At 42.5% G+C, this 16911-nt stretch overlaps 1 long non-coding RNA gene across 2 annotated transcripts; it reads right to left on the bottom strand.

The window, feature by feature from the left end:
• Window positions 1-5284: 5284 nt before the first annotated feature.
• LOC106601081 (uncharacterized) lies at window positions 5285-10472 on the bottom strand. Of its 2 annotated transcripts, XR_001327938.3 has the most exons (5): window positions 10318-10472; window positions 9015-9928; window positions 8686-8853; window positions 8314-8409; window positions 5285-8175 (listed from the first exon to the last, which is right to left on the bottom strand). It is a non-coding gene; the product is annotated as an uncharacterized LOC106601081 (long non-coding RNA). The 2 variants fall into 2 exon arrangements; XR_001327937.3 differs by having other exon boundaries at window positions 8686-9928.
• Between the last annotated feature and the right edge of the window lie 6439 nt (window positions 10473-16911).

Genomic DNA, 16911 nt, shown 5'->3' with positions numbered 1-16911 from the left:
GCTTTTAGCTTCTCCAGCGCCTCCCCACATTCAGAAGTCCAGTCTTCAGGTTTCAGACGTTTATGGGCCATGCCATGAGGTTTTCCTTTTTCTCCTTTCCGCTTACTTTTCTGTCCTGCAATCAGACGAAACAGTGGTTTGGCTAAACCTGAGAAACTCGCAATGAAGTGGGAATAATAGTTTGCCATACCAAGAAATGATCTGACCTTGGTGGGTGAAGGTGTTTTCCCATCATTTTCCATCAGGTCAGCTGCTGTGATGTCGTTGATTGCAGACACTTTTCCTGGGTCGGTTGCAATGCCCTCTGCCGTGACGATATGGCCTAAAAACTTGACAGATTTTCTGAGGAGGTAACATTTTTTTTGCGCTAGCTTCAGGTTGTGTTCCTTAAGGCGGGAGAACACCATTTCGAGACGGTCCAGGGCTTCCTGCTCAGTCTTCCCGAAAACTAGGAGATCATCCAAGTAGCACAGGAGGGACAAGTAGTTCTGGTCGCCGAAGATCGAGGTCATCATTCTGGCGAATGTTGCTGGGCTGTTACATAACCCCTGAGCCATTCTGTTGTACTCAAATAAACCCGTGGGTGTTGTGCACGCTGTGTACTTGCGGTCATCTTCATGTATGGGGATGTTGTAGAATCCCGAAGTCAAATCCATAGTACTGAAGAAGCAATTCCCCCCCAAAGCAGCGAGAGCATCGGCTTGATGGGGCAATGGGTATGCATCTTTCTCTGTCCTCTGGTTCAACCATCTGAAATCAGTGCAAATTCTCAACTCTCCTGACGGCTTCCAAACCAGGACAAGGGGGGAGGCCCACTCACTACTGGACTTTCGGATGATGCCCCGCTCCTCCATTTCCTCCAGCGTCTGTCTCAGTTTCTGGTAGTCGGATGGAGAGACCCTCCTGTACGGCAGCCGGAAAGGCTTTTCATCTTTGAGTCGGATACGGTGGATGACGTTCTTCGCTTCTCCACAGTCAAGTCGGTCCCTGGAGAAGATGCATTCATACTGAGAAATAAGGTCCACTAGTTTTCCTTTCCACATGTCAGACACTTCACAGGACTCTATGTCAACTTCTTTTAAGCCCAACTCTTCCAACTTTTGTAGATACTCTTTCTTTGCCCTTTTTCCACCAAATGAACATCCTTCCCCAGCTTGGGTGACATTCTGAAGGGCAGACTGGACCTTACTGGGGTTCTCAGCATGGCTGGCATAGAGCTCTAGGTCTTCTAGGGCTAGGCATGGGTGCACATCGGCCAACTTGGTGTTACGGCGGAGAATAATAGGGTGGTCCAACATGTTGATCACTTTCATGGGGACCCACTTGTCACCCCTCAAAGGACATACAGTGCGTCCTACTAGGACATTTCTTGGTGCAGATCGTGCTGTAGTGGCCTCTATGACTACAGTACTACCGACTGATAGCGGTACCTTTTCTTTCAGTTTTCCCCAGACCAAATGTTCATGTTGAGGCATGAGAGTCACACTCTGCTTGAGCATTACAGTTCCCACTTTGTCTGGTATTTTGTCACCGTGCCAACGGTTCACGTTGGCTAGCATGCTGAGTAAAAGTCCATGTGAATCTCCTTTGGCAGGTTTGGAGAGGCTGTCCCAATACCACTTTGTTTTCTTAACCTGTTGCATTATGTGTTTTATGGCGTTCGATCCAACTATCATGTCATCTGTCTGTCCAGGTACAACTAAAACAGACACTGCCATCTTGCAATCTAAAAGATCAATGTTCAAGTCATATTCATACTTAGGCTGTGCCTGGTTGCCCCCACAGCCTACAAGAACTACTTGAGTTGGCTTTCTAGACTCTGGTTTTATCACATTACATCTCAGAAGTGTGTCTTCAGCTGACTCACTTAACGTGCAGGTCATAGACCCACTATCTATCAGAGCTTGAAGTTCTACAATTTCTTGCACCATTACTGGAACATAGAAAAGACTGTCATTACTCTCTATTTTTGGATAAATCACCTCGGTTTTCATTGTGTTTCCAGTCCTTATATCTGTAGTGTTCTGTGGAGGTGTAACATGTTCGCCCACACCGCCCCCCTCTTGGTGTGAGCATGTTAGTTTAAAGCGGGGCCAGGGGGAGCCTCGGCGGTTGCCTCTCCAACTTGTTTTCTTGCTGGACATTCAAAGCCTCTGTGGCCTGTCCTGTGACACTTGAAACATAACCCCTCCTTAAAGCAGTGCGACTGAGTTGAATGGTCTGAGGCCTTACAAATTCTACAGGGACCAGCAGCAGTATTAGTTTGTGGTGTTCTGGCTGAAGTTCTCCTTTGATTTTGTTCCTGGGTTGACAGGAGCTTTTCCAGGAGAGAAATCACTTTGTTCAATGGAGCCTGATCGCTGTTAGTGGGCGTGGCTGAATTATTTTGACCGACTGCTTGTTGTTGAGTCATACACCAAGCGTCGGGGGTCATCACAACTTCTACCTTGGCAGTACTTTGCGCCCTGTGTCTGGCTGATTGTTTGTCTCGGTGATGGCTGTCAATCATTGCCTGCAAATCTCCAACGGTCCAATTTTCAATAGGCCTGCACCTAAGAGCGGCATACAGTGCCGGATCAGGGCAGTGCTTAACAAACATCATGGTCACCTCGTGACCTGGATCATCCACTCTTTTTCCCTGTCTTTGCAAGCACTCATTGGCAAGGTCAATTGCTTTGTTCAGTCTAACCCAATAATCCAAGCAGCTCTCTGACTGTCTTGGTAAGGTTTCATAGAAGTATCCTAATGGGATTGTTGATGAGATTGCCTCTCCAAAGTGCTGCCTCAAGATATTGTATATGGCTTCAGGATCTCTGCTTATGTTAACAAGGGGGTTTCCACGGAGCCCAATTCTGACTATGTCTTTAGCCCGCCCCATTAGTCTGTCCTGTATTTCTTGCCCCTGTTCTGATATACTGCATCCCTTCTTTTTCAAGTAAGCTTGCATAAGTTCTTGCCATTCAGTCACTGTGCACCGGTCTGTGCTATCACCCCGGAAGTGGGGTGGTTCTCTGACGTCTGACTTCAGAATTAGGTTGACCTTTGACCAATCAGGTATTTCTACTATTGGTTGGGGAGGGGAAGTGCTTGGACCAGCCCCTGCTAGACTAGCGGCAACTTGATTACCTATTTCACTGCCCAGTTGTTTGACTAACTCTGCTAGGGCTTGCAATTGGGTTCGGTTCTCATTTTCACCCCCTATGGCCTTCTGGGACTCTTCACTGTCATCGTTGCCTGGTTGGCTACTGCTAACATGCTCTGGTTGGCTACTACTGACACTTGGCACTCTAGTGTCGACTGCTGGGTATCTAAGAGGACTGGCTCTAGCACTATGTTCCCCCATACTGGCCAACTGAGCCCCCCGCCCCACCCCAGTGGCCATACCTTGTGAACCTCTCACAGTAACACCAACCGGAGTAACATGTACATTGTTATCACCAACACCTGATATGTCTTCTCTCCCCTGTTCTGTAATCTCACACAACTGAGGCATATGCAACATATTGTCCAAAGTTCACCTTGCCCTCAAATGTTTTAAACGTGTGATGTCGATCCAGTTCTGTTTAGGGGTCCCCCGGCGATCTGCTGCAGCTGATCTGTTGATCCGGGTCACGGCACCAATCTGTAGCGGGTTTCTTATGCACCACAGGAGAACCAAGAAATGAAGAGCGACACCACGGCTGTCTTTTAGGCTTTTATGTCGATCTGCAATAGTATTATGAAAAGACAGGACAGGAACACATCAGTCTCCAATGCACCACCTGACAAGTTGTTCTTTCTCTCTCAGTGTTTTCTCAGACTCTCACAATCACACTCATACATAAAGCCATAATGTATAGTATAAAATAATAACCAGTCCTTAATACAAAGAATGTATAATCTTAATTCTTAGACAATAGAACCATACCTGCAATAGTATTATGAAAAGACAGGACAGGAACACATCAGTCTCCAATGCACCACCTGACAAGTTGTTCTACACAGGAGCATGAAGAAAGGTAAAACACATATCCTGTCTCACATCCCCAATACATTGCTAGGTGCTTTCAGTGTTGATAGTAGCAAAATACACCAACTCATGTACAAAACCACTGCAACACAAACAAGTTACAACATAAAATCGCCTTAGAGGGCAAAACTACATCCCCCATAATGCAACACCATCACTAGTCGGCAGCTCAGCTAGCCGTCTGCATCACAGAAAGAAAGTCATACTAGCTAGCAACACTTTTAGCACTCTGTAACTATATTAATAACAACAATAAAACTCTGAAAGTTACGTGTTTCGATAGTCTCACATCCCCTTATAACAATATCTACAGCATTAACCTTGGGACGTTTATTTATTTCACGTTACGGACTTCTACAAAGGAGTAATCTGCAACCCGTACCTTTCTCTCTCAGTGTTTTCTCAGACTGAGGAGAGCGGGATCTATGGGTAGTACCAGGGTGTCAGTAGGTGACGTAAGCACCCAGATAAAATAAAATACATTTAATGAAACAAAACCTGAAGATGTTAACATCATTCAGCTACTGTAGCTGCCTACCTAACATCAACAGGCATCACCAGTAGCGCAACAATTAAAATTAGAAACCAAAAGTAAAGTTCCTGGCGATCTGACTCCCCCCTTCTGTCTGAACTTGGAACATTCCTGTTCGCGGGCTTTTGGCCACTGACCCTCAACCTGATTGTTCTGTTCTGCGTTGTGTACTATTCTAATAATTTGAAGTTTGCTGGAATAACCATTTGAACTCTACTACATAGCTATGCTAGGTCATGAAAACCAGCAGCACTTCTCCTTAAACTATTTGGCTAACATGAGATGCTGAAAAGTTAACCGACTCTATCTAATGTTAACGTTACCTAAGCTCCGGAAATGTTCTCCCTAATTTAAATAATGAGACTACATTAGATTTCCGTGCTCACAATTGGCTCCCTAATTTATTTATTAAAAAAAAAGTTTTATTAACAATTATCAACAAACAAAAGAGGAATAGTCACATGCAAACAAGCATACATAAACTGTTTACATTGCCAGGAATCCTAAACAAACAAATCATATTCATTAATAATACAAGTTTTAATTGCCTTTTTGTTTTTCATTTGAGCTAAAGTAGTGCCATATTGTTTCAATTCATTTATAAAGTGAAAAAAAGTTAGGTTTTGAATTAAATATACTACATCTTTTGGACAAATATTTATGATGATATACAATGGGGGAAAGCATGGAAAATGTCATTATGTGTGTAGGTGGCAGGGAAGTCAGGCGCAGGAGAAACCAACTTGGTGTAACGAGTAGTTTAATTAAGATAAAACAAACTCCAAAAACCAACGTACATAAATAAAATAACATGGGTAAAATAACCCGTCGCGCACCAATACAAATACACGAGCACATAACAACAAACAATCTCTGACAAGGACATGAGGGGAAGCAGAGGGTTAAATTCACAACATGTAATGAATGGGATTGGAACCAGGTGTGTAGGAAGACAAGACCAATGGAAAATGAAAAATGGATCAATGATGGCTAGAAGACCGGTGACGTCGACCGCCGAGCACCACCCGAACAAGGAGGGGCATCGACTTCGGCAGAAGTCGTAACAGAAAATTGCTAACAAATATTGTATCAGTAACATGGTAAAAGAAGTTTAATTTAAAATGTTACATAGAATTTATCCTGTGAAACATGTTTTGGAAAGATTCAAGCTGATCATTGACTATAAATGTGATTTCTGTGGAATGGAGGAGACCATTTTGCATTAGTTTTTTTCCCCTCTAGTTATAGTAGATTTTTTTGGGATTGACATACAGAATTTTGTTACAAAAAAATAGGTCCAGTTGTACTAAATAATGGTTTTGATCTAATTATTTATTTCAGAAATTGGCTCCCTAATGCAATGTAGCTTTAAAATATATATATGTAATCGTACAAACCTTGGCGGGAAATCAGTGTGTGAGGTATACTACTGCACATGCACTTGGAGAAAGTGCTGTATGATCACAGAGAAGATGTTGCCTTTGGCCGATGAGCGGGCTTCAGTATAAAAGAATACATCCTTCCAGATGCCCCCCCCAAAAAATTCTAATTAACCAGCTTTGCTATATCACAGGCAGTTAACTCTTTAGAGGTTATATCACTTGAACATAAACATTACTCTTAATTCAGGGCTTCATACGAGACAGACAGACATCCACAGTGACACTTTACACATGACTAATCTAATAATTACCAATGACCAATTAACACCATGTTTATCACTTTTAGGCCCAGGTGCAAGCTACATTTAGTCAACACTAGACCACTTCCTCAATCAGATGCAACACAGTTTTAAAATCTAAATTGAATTAGACACCAGGAGCTTAAGGACCATGTCCTGGACACATTGAATGTGTAATGTAATTGTGCCATAATTTGGGGAATATAGGCCTCCTGACAAGATTTTGAGTTGGCCTCCATCCTCACCCTGTCACCGTTCAAATAGGTTTGGCCCTAACCAATTGGGGCATTACTACATTTACCAATTTGTATTATTCTCACCGTTAGGCTTTTTCTGCCTACATCATGCCAGAGAGTAAGCATGTCTATCACCTATACACCACACGCACTGACAGAGTACAATGTTATAGAGGGCCAGATTAGTCTCAGCACACAAGTCATTGCAGAGGACAGTACAACAGCACAATTTACTCTGTCTGATGGGAGACTATAGGGAGGATAAATTGTGTAAGGCATAAAAAATTGACAAAAGAGTAGAGGGCATGAGAAGACCTCACCAACCATTTCTTATCTGGCTGTATCCACATGTGGCTGGTGTGTGTTGTGGGAGGAGACAAGTAAGATGACAAGGCATAAGAGGAGAACGAACGATAGGCAGGAAGAGAGACCGACTTAGACCTCACTAGCCACCCCTTTCCTAACCGTTCCATTTCCCTAGTTTCAAAATTATGTGTATGGTGTGTCTTAGAAGTTGGGCCTACTAACAGTGATGTTCAGATGCACCAGTTAACCCTCCTGCGGAAAACAATTTTATGCTGTGCAACGAACAGGCAGATGCCACACAACATGCCAAAATCAATTCTCGTTGGAGCACTGCTGTTAACACTGCCTGAAGGAGTACCTGGAGACCATGAGCTCCCTCAACACCACAATATTATAACACAGACAGATGACTGAATATATTACTGTATAGACTGCTATATGAATGTGCTCAGCATTAGTACTGTAAGTAGAGGTTATCATGATGGCATGTTCTCTCAAAGCAAACCAGGGAGCAAAGTTCAAAGCCAACCCATTTAGCAGTTCATCATGCTTTGTAAACGTCTAATGACTTCAAGTTAATGAATAAGTGTATTGACGTCTGATAATTCAAATACTGATTGTGAGTATTTGCTGGTTAGGCAATATAACCTAGAACAAACATAATAGATGAAGTATTATTGTGTAACACAAATTTTACCCCTTCAACGTACACATTCAATGTATTTTTTACAAAGTCTACAAAAGCACAGTCATAGTTTACTAGGCCTATCTCCTTGCTAAAAGACAACAACACACAAGCCAATCCCTCCCAGCGTGCTTCCATATAGATAATTTAGGTTCAGGTGTAAATTTCATGTCGAACTGTACAAATTAATATTATTTATTATTGGAGAATACCACAACAACATCTCAAACACATGAGATTCACAGTTGTCAATTTGTGTTCCTCTGGTTACATTTCAAGAGAACCCACATGAAAGGAAACAACAACAAAAAGCATACACAAACTTTGTGTTCTCTTTTCTAAGGTTGAAGAAAAAAAAGAGAAAAAAATCTGTTGTCTTACCACAGGCACATTTGACCTGAAAACAGATTATAATTAGGTTACAGTTTATTTTTCAAGGCCAAAACTTGACTTGAGCTATTCGCAATCAATGTTAAGGAACACTTGCTGAATGAATAGAAATGAGCTGGACATGGGTTTTGGGTAATCCAGATGTAGAGCATAAACCAGGCCAATTAGAGCGAGAAAAGCATCTGGCCAGGATTGGAAGCTGTGCATCACCACTCTATCTTCGTGGATGATGGAGACTTGGTGTGGCTGAAGGGAGACTGCATCTTCATCATCAGAGATGATAGCAAGTATGCAGACTGGACCAATGAGGACACCAGGATTTCTTGACTCACGTTCCTACAGTATGACAACCGGAAGAGTGTAAAATACAGATCAACCAACGCGGAAGATGTGTTGTGATTTCTGGGCAAGGCACGTCAATATTAAAAGGAGCAGTCTTAAACTCTGTAATAAACCTGAAGTATATTAACCAACCTTGCAGGTTTTGAACACCTCTGAGTCGCTTTCAAGAAGTAGTGCTGGGAGACAATGAAGGGCAGCAGTTCGCCTGACATTCACATCCCTTGACTGCTAAAAGGACACAGACAGAACATTAATAAATCAACTTGCAGAGGACAAATGGGAAAAGTATATAGGCACTGTGATTTTAAACCAATATGGCTATCCATAGGCTCAATCACTAATCGAGACACAACACCCCTTTTACAACCATTTCACCCCAAACCAATTTTATGTACACTGCAGGTGGGGTTTGGAAAATGGTAAAACATTTTAAATAATAAATAGGGGGAGTGCCCGCACAGACCAAGGAAACTGACCAAATATGTACATTCGAATGTAACAAACCATTTCATCATACGTCTTCAGAATGGCAGAAAGCCAAAGTCCAAAGCTCCGCATCTGTCCCTGCACCTCCCAGGATAAAGCCAGCAAGCGTTCAGTGTGATGGTCTAGTACAGCAAAGAACAATCGCTGCAGGTTCTGATTAGTTATGCGATGAGACTCAGCACATATCTGTAGATTAAATATTTGATTTAAAGACACAGAAGTCTTCTGTACTAAATGCAATTATACATTACTAGGCTCTTACTGAATGACAATAACACAATAACTCATACCCTCCATTCTAGACATTGTAACAGAATGTAAACACTGTCACCAGGCCAAAGCAATACCTGTGACTCCAGAAATAGTGCCGGCCATCTATTCTCCACTGTCTGTATTTCAGGACTGATGTTCAGAATCTTCTGTCTTCTCAGGGCAAATGTCTTTCCCATACAGTGATTGATTACAGCCAAGTCTTTGTGTGTCTTCTGTGTGTCTTCAAGAGCAATATCGGCCCTTAGGTTTTCCTGATCTGCTTCAACTTTTGATTGAGGGAACTGTGACAGGTTGACTGTGCCACAGTAAACTGTGTTTTAGTGGTGGTTCTGGATCTTTCCTTTTTTGGGCACGTTTTTTACCAACCTCAGGACACCTATCTCTGCCTAGTTTCATTCTGTATTTGCTTACTTTAAACTTAAGGCCATTCTTCCATCCCTCCCACCCATTTGGTGACCCAAGGAATTTATGTCAGTGGACTAAGGCTTTTGCAGCATCTTCAAAGCCACACTTACTTGGATACTAATTCCTCTCATACATAGCTCTTGCCACGCCATCCGAAATCTGTTGTCTTTGGTTTCTGGTTAACACCAGCTGTCTTCCAAATTGGTCATACCCTTGATTTCCCTCTCTCAGTAACAATTCAAGATCATGTGAAAAGGTTGGCAACGCAAAGTTGTCACTCGGTTGTCCTGGATGCTGTGAAGTTAAGTGTGGATTACTCAATGACACCCCAAAGCTAGTCATGGCATCCTCCAATATCAAAAGCTTAATTGTGCCCATGTTTGGCAGATCATCAATGCAGGTCAGCTTGAAAAACTGGGAATCAGACTGTTTTGACATTGAATGTCAATGGTGTAAGGAATGTCACATTGCTGCCTCAGTAAAATGATAAATTGGTCAATAGTGGCTGGACGTTCTGGTAGTATCATCCTTTCAATTCCACCAAGATCACTAAGTTTGAAGGGAGATGATGCCATATCCATTTCTGCAAAACCAGAGAGACCATAATAACAATTATGTTAAGATGTCTGATGTCAAGCCTGTAATTTAATAAGTAGTAATGGAATTAATATGCATATGCTCGAATTAAGCATATTCATTATATGTGAATGTGAAGATGTTTTGAGTGATGTCGGTAGCCACACGCAACAAAAAGTATGGTGCCGCCACATTGGAGGTGGGCACAAACTTAACCTTCAATTCTATCCAACAGAACGGCATACATAAAGTATAGGTCACACAAAACACTTTTCTTTAACTACCTTCACTGTGGGACAGCAGGTTAGCTGTATCTAGCTAGCCTGAACCTCGCATATGACATTCGCTTATATAAACATGCAAACATGCAGTACAGCAAGTTGGCTTTCTACGTACCATTTGAACAAAAACGTCTCAGGTCCCGTGCGTTGTCGTTTGCTAGCAGTGGCAACGTAATCGTAAATGAGCAAGTACAATGGAAGTAATCGCGACGCTGCAGGCGAACCCTGAAAATTCTAAGCAGGAAGCAAGTAACGTTAGCTAATGATCCTCTAGCCGCTGCGTGGCATGATATATCTAGGCTGGGAATTTCGCCATGAAATTGTATGTAAACAAAATTCGGTGAATATCGAAGTAAAAAAATATTACTTAATAATTAAATTAGGCTATTTTTTACTACAAAGTCAGCTGATCGAAAACCTGTAAGTCATATTAGATAAATAGGTTTTAAATTGAAGACACACAATATTTAAAATTGAAGTCAACACAAAAAAGTTGCTCTAATTTCCACATCATACTTTCTTTATTGAAAGTAATGTAATACTGGAAATGTTTTGTACTCACAAAATTACATTTGTTTACATTGCAATTTTTATGTTCATCTGACATGGACTTATAAATCACCAAAGTAGCTTATAATATTTGAGTGCTACTTACATTTAGCAAGGTGATAATACTTTTATTGCGAAGTCAGCTAAACAAATGTATATAATTCAAGGTTGACAATTAAAAGGTAAGTTGTAAACACACTATGTTTACCTGATTTGAACACAAATGTATAATGTTACAAACGCCAACTAAATATCACACGCAACAAAATAAAAGTATATTTTTTCATGTAAATTGCACTAAATACGTTTGTGTGCAAAATGACTTAAATAACTTGTTTGAAAGATAATTTCTTTATGTGTGAGAAAGTGGAATCATTTGAGTTCAAGGTACTTAAAGTAAAACAAATGTTATGCTAACTTATAAAAATCAGGTTTTGTTATGTTACAATTGCGTTTAAGTTGCATCTACAAGCAAATAAATGTTCAATGTGCAAGCTGTGTTTGTTATATGCGACTGTCACTTAAAAATAATATGTTATAAATACTTATTTAAAAGTGTGTACTTGTTTAGGTCAATTTAAAATCTTAAAGTTCACATGACTTCTCATCAAATTTTGGTTCAGTACCACTTAAAGTGTTTGAGTGTGTGAAACATTTGGATATATTTAAGTTCAATCTAGCTCAGTTGGTAGAGGATGGTGTTTGCAACGCCAGGGTTCCCACGGGGGGCCAGCACAGAAAAAGAAATGTATGAAATTGTATGAAATATATGCATTCACTACTGTAAGTCGCTCTGAATAAGAGCGTCTGCTAAATGACTAAAATGTAAAATATATTTGTGCTAGTAAAGCATAAGGATTTACAGTGTGGGTGGTGGGCAGGTTGAAAGACAAAACAATACATTTTAAAAAATCAATTCTGTGCAATGTATAATTATGGAGCAATTTATAACTATAGGCTACATGAAGGGTTTTCATTAATTATTTTAGTCTATCTGGCATTAGTGCGCAAAAGGCTCTGTCTGCATGGTCAATCTGTACAGTGGCCGTACAGCATTTACTGCCATGCAGCCTCCGCAGTCGTCATGGCTTTCATCCTCTTGGTTTAGCAAAGCAGAGCTGTTGTGAAGGAAGTTGCAAAGGAAGTGAGTTTGTGTTTTATACTGGACCTCCCGCCCCTACCTACAGTAAACCAATCATGTCAATGAGGAGCAATACGGAGCCCTCTGCATTGCGGTCCCGCGAGTATGCGCGAGTGTATAGGCCAGTCAAGAGCGCAAATTAAACTTGAGAGCTTGCAAGTGTGACTTTGAGCGAGCAGAAACTCGTCGTAGATCAAAAAGAAAAATGTCTTAAACAGTACATATAGAACTGTAAGCACACGTGATTCAAACGTGTAAAAAAGTATTTGAGCGCATTAAATCGTCCACCAGCAATAGTCACTCACTTTCAATTTCTCAAATTGCTCTCTCTCAAGTTTTGGCACCTTTGGGTTTGGATTCTAGGCTGATGGGGTGTGGGCTAACAGGCGGTTGCATGTCTATAAACCTTAAATTGGTCACTTTTACTGGAGTGATGGACGAACTAACAAATTCCTGCCATTGGCCAGTCCAGTGTTGTGATTGGCAATTATGAACCGTATGTTTGTGATGCACTGCAGACGTGTTTTCAGTTTTCCTGATAATTGGCCAACTTTGAAAACGATGTCGCAGGTGAAAATGTACTGGTCGCGGGTGGCAGGTTTTTGGGCAACTTCTAAATTGCATCGCAGCCGCCATATATATATATATATATATATATATATATTTCACTGTGGCCTGATGCTGACTATCAGGCAGTGAGCAGGCTGTTACTGAATGGTGGAGATGGGGAGGGCCAGAGGGGTGTGCGTGCGTTGAGAGCACTGGTTGGGAGAGTGCTGCACAGAGACAGAGCAGCAACTTTTTACCAGTTGTAGGTAGGCTATTTATACTGAACGCAACATGCAATAATTTCAAAGATTTTACTGAGTTACAGTTCATATAAGGAAATTAGTCAATTGAAAGAAATTCATTAGGCCGTAATCTATGGATTTCACATGACTAGGCACAGGTGCACCAATGGAAGGGCATAGGCCCACCCACTTGGCAGCCAGGCCCACCGACTGGGGAGCCAGGCCCACCGACTGGGGAGCGAGGCCTAGCCAATCAGAATGCGTTTTTCCCCACAAAAGGGCTTTATTTCAGACAGAAATACTCCTCAGCACCCCCCTCCACCCCCTCTCAGATGATCCCACAGGTGAAGAAGACAGATCTGGAGGTCCTGGGATGGCGTGGTTACACATGGTCTGCTGTTGTGAGGCAGGTTGGACATACTGCCAAATTCTCTAAAATGACATTGGAGGCAGTTTATGGTAGAGAAAGGAACATTCAGTTCTCTAGCAACAGCTCTGGTGGACATTCCTGTAGTCATCGTGCAAATTGCATGCTCCCTCAAAACATGAGACATCTGTGGCATTGTGTTGTGTGACAAAACTGCACATTTTAAAGTGTCCTTTTATTGTCCCCCAGCACAAGGTGCACCTGTGCAATGATCATGCTGTTTAATTAGCTTCTTGATATGCCACACCTGTCAGGTGGATGGATTATCTTGGCAAAGGAGAAATGCTCACTAACAGGGATATAAACAAATTTGTGCACAACATTTGAGAGAAATTAGATTTTTGTGCGAATGGAACATTTCTGAGATTTTTTATTTCAGCTCATGAAACATAGGACCAACACTACGTGTTGCGTTTATATTTTTGTTCAGCGTAGATTAGTCAATATTGAGACATGCTAGAACTCATATAATGGCAACAAAGCAATGGAAAATGACTTTAGGCGCATTAGAGCTCTTTATGATAAATTCGCTCAGAGGTGGTTAAAGGTAAACTGGATTCTAATGTCGACTTTTATTATGAATAACAGTATCAAGCAAAGAGTTTTACTCATGCTGGGCGGCAGGTAGCCTAGTGGTTAGAGCGTTGTGCCAGTAACCGAAAGGTTGTTAGATTGAATCCCCGAGCTGACAAAGTAAAAATCTGTCGTTCTGCCCCTGAACAAGGCAGTTAACCCACTGTTCTTAGGCCATCATTGTAAATAAGAATTTGTTCTTAACTGACTTGAATAGTTAAATAAAAAAATGAACAAAAAAATGCTCAGTTCTGGAGTGCTGTGTGAGTGGAATTTTGAAATGGAATAAATATATCTCTGGGAAGAAGGGCGGGGGTGTATGTTTCATGATTAACTACTCATGGCATGATTGTGATAACATACAGGAACTCAAGTCCTTTAGTTCACCCGACCTAGAATACCTCACAATCAAATGCAGACCGTATTACCTCCCAAGAGAATTCTCTTCGGTTATAGTCATAGCCGTGTATATTCCCCCTCAAGCCAATACCACGATGGCCCTCAAAGAACTTCACTGGACTTTATGCAAACTGGAAACCACATATCCTGAGGCCGCATTTATCGTAGCAGGGGATTTTAACAAAGCAAATTTGAGAAAAACTTTACCAAAGTTCTATCAACACATTGACTGTGGTACTCGCGCTGCTAAAACACTCGACCACTGCTACTCCAACTTCCGGGATGCCTACAAGGCCCTCCCCCGCCCTCCCTTCGGCACATCTGATCATGACTCCATTTTGCTCCTCCCTTTTTATAGGCAGAAACTCAAACAGGAAGTACCTGTGCTAAGGACTATTCAACGCTGGTCTGACAAATCGGAATCCACGCTTCAAGATTGTTTTGATCACGCGGTCTGGGGTATGTTCCGATTAGCCTCCAAGAACAACATAGACGAATACACTGATACGGTGACTGAGTTGACAGGAAGTGTATAGGAGATGTTGTACCCACTGTGACTATTAAAACCTGCTCGAACCAGAAACCGTGGATAGATGGCAGCATTCGTGCTAAACTGAAAGTGCGAACCATTCCATTTAACCATGGCAAGGTGACTGGGAATATGGCCGAATACGAACAGTGTAGTTATTCCCTCCATAAGGCAATTAAACAGGCAAAACGTCAGTATAGAGACAAAGTGGAGTCGTAATTCAACGGCTCAGATACGAGACATATATGGCAGGGTCTACAGACAATCACGGACTACAAAGGGAAAACCAGCCATGTCGCGGACACAGACGTCCTGCTGCTGGACAAGCTAAACACCTTCTTTGTCCGCTTTGAGGATAACACAGTGCCACCGACGCGGCCCGCTACCAAGGACTGTGGGCTCTCCTTCTCCGTGGCCGACGTGAGTAAGACATTTAAGCGTGTTAAATCCCGCAAGACTGCCGGCCCAGACGGCATCCCTAGACATGTCCTCAGAGCATGAGCAGACCAGCTGGATGGAGTGTTTACGGACATATTCAATCTCTCCCTATCCCAGTCTGCTGGCCCCACTTGCTTCAAGATGTCCACCATTGTTCCTGTACCCAAGAAAGCAAAGGTAACTGAACTAAATGACTATCGCCGTTTAGCACTCACATGAAGTGCTTTGAGAGATTAGATAAGGATCATATGACCTCTACCTTACCTGACACCCTAGACCCACTTCAATTTGCTTACCGGCCCAATAGATCCACAGACGATGAAATCGCCATCGCACTGCACACTGCCACTGCCCTATCCCATCTGGACAAGAGGAATGCCTACGTCAGAATGCTGTTCATTGACTATAGCTCAACACCATAGTACCCTCCAAGCTCATCATTAAGCTCAGGGCCCTGGGTCTGAACCCCGTCCTGTGCAACTGGGTGCTGGACTTCCTGACGGGCCGCCTCCAGGTGGTGAAGGTAGGAAATAACACCTCCACTTTGCTGATCCTCAACACAAGGGCACCACAAGGGTGCGTGCTCAGACCCCTCCTGTACTCCCTGTTCACTCATGACTGCATGGCCACGCATGCTTCCAACGCAATCATCAAGTTTGCAGACGATACAACAGATTACCAACAATGATGAAAGGGAGGAGGTGAGGGCCCTGGCAGTGTGGTGTCAGGAAAATAACCTCAACGTCAACAAAACGAAGGAGCTGATTGTGGACTTCAGGAAACAGCAGAGGAAGCACGCCCCTATCCACATCGATGGGACCGCAGTGGTGAAGGTGGAAAGCTTCAAGTTCCTCAGCGTATACATCACTGACAATCTGAAATGGTCCTCCCATACAGACAGTTTGGTGAAGAAGGCGCAACAGCACCTCTTCAACCTCAACAGGCTGAAGAAATGTGGCTTGGCTCCTAATACCCTCAGAAACTTTTGCAGATGCACAATTGAGAGCAAACTGTCAGGCTGTATCACCGCCTGGTACGGCAACTGCACCTCCCGCAACCGCACTGCCCGCAACCGCAGGGCTCTCCAGAGGATAGTGAAGTCTGCCCAACGCATCACTGGAGGCACACTGCCTGCCCTCCAGGACACCTACTGCACCCGATGTCACAGGAAGGCCAAAAAGATCAAGGACATCAACCACCCGAGCCACGGCCTGTTCACCCCGCTATCATCCAGAAGGCGAGGTCAGTACAGGTGCATCAAAGCTGGGACCGAGAGACTGAAAAACAGCTTCTATCTCAAGACCATCAGACTGTTAAATAGCCATCACTAGCTGGCTACCACCCGGTTACTGAACCCTGCACCTTAGAGGCTTTTACCCTATATACATAGACATGGAATAACTGGCCACTTTAATAATGGAACACTAGTCACTTTAATAATGTTTACATACTGCTTTACTCATCTCATATGTATATACTGTATTCTATTCTACTGTATTTTAGTCAATGCCACAAATTGCTCAACATTGCTCATCCTAATATTTATGTATTTCTTAATTCCATTCCATTCCATTCTATTTTAGATTTGTGTATTGTTGTGAATTGTTAGATACCAATGGACTGTTGGAGCTAGGAACACAAGCATTTCGCTGCACCCGCAATAACATCTGCAAAATATGTGTATGTGACCAATACATTTCATTTGATTTTATGTTTTATTTGGGTCTCGAGGTGATAACGTTTAAGAACCCCTGCTCTATGCTTTCCAGTTGTATTAGCCCCACGTGATCATGCTGGCTCGCGAAGCTACAGTACAGTTGCATTGCTATTGAATGTGAAAAATAACAGTGATGATATGCGAG

This window comes from Salmo salar, chromosome 03, assembly GCF_965601325.2.
Source record: "Salmo salar chromosome 03, fSalSal1, whole genome shotgun sequence".
Taxonomy (NCBI): domain Eukaryota; kingdom Metazoa; phylum Chordata; class Actinopteri; order Salmoniformes; family Salmonidae; genus Salmo; species Salmo salar.
The sequence above is the reverse complement of the archived record's forward strand: the minus strand, read 5'-3'. Positions and strand labels throughout refer to the sequence as shown.